The following is a 1,107-nucleotide window of genomic DNA, read 5'->3' on the forward strand; positions in this document are numbered from 1 at the left end:
AAAAAGAAAGAAAAACAGAGGTAATGGAAGCAATACTGTTGAATGATGATACATGGAAGAGATTGTAATCATTGCAATGAAACAGTGTAAAGTCAATGTAAACTCCCATGTAAACTCAGTTCACAATAGAAAAATAAAAATAAAAACATACAAGTAAAAGGAAAATAAATAAATAAAAGGAATAGCTGCTAAAGCTGCTTATGTAGAAAAAAAGATCATTCATCTTTTTATTGTTGATTTTTTAAAAATTTAAATATTCTGCAGAAAAGTTTCTTATCAGGTATATAAATTACATTTCCCCCCTCCAAAAAAACTGATAATCTGCCCTGTAAACTTTTGCTGAATTCACAATAAAAGCTTTTTCAAAAATTTAATTGTGTTTCCTCTCTTTTGTCTTGGTTTTATTTGCCTTCTGACTTTATCATTTATATTGCTGTGTGTATTTAAAGAAATGGTTCTTGGATTGACTGACAAATTGTATTATTTTGCTTTGGAATTTATTAAAATTTTCTATACCTTAAAAAAAGGTATTTTCAATGAAGAAGTCATTGGTCTTACTAAATGCTATCATGTGATCTCCAGCATTGCTTCTATCACCGAGGCCGTGTTTTCCAACAAGAGATCCTTCCTCTTAGTTTCCAATCTCTGAATTTTTATCACCAATAATTATTAATACACCTTGATTTCATGTTTGATCAATTTCAGACTGAAGAAGTTGGTAGGAATCTTGAATTTCATCATCACTACCTTCAGTGGTTAATACACAAATTTGATTGATTATGATATAACTGATCTTCCTGGTAGGCATATGAATACTATCCTATCACAGACAGTGTTGTACTTCAAGACATCTCTTGATGCATTCTTTTTAATGATGAATACAATGTCATTCCATTTCAATTTGTCATTGCTGGCAGAGTAAGCCATGTGATCATCAGATTCAAAATGGCCAATACCAGTGCATTTCAGCTCAAGAATGCCTAGGATACTGATGTTTATGTGTTCCATTTCATTTTCGACAGTTTCTAATTTTCCAAGATTTATTATTTGTGCACCCTATGTTCTGATTATTAATGGATATTTTCAGCTGCTTGTCTTCATTTTGAG

The sequence above is a fragment of the Chrysochloris asiatica genome, unplaced genomic scaffold, assembly GCF_000296735.1.
Source record: "Chrysochloris asiatica unplaced genomic scaffold, ChrAsi1.0 scaffold00147, whole genome shotgun sequence".
NCBI classification, from domain to species: Eukaryota; Metazoa; Chordata; class Mammalia; order Afrosoricida; family Chrysochloridae; genus Chrysochloris; species Chrysochloris asiatica.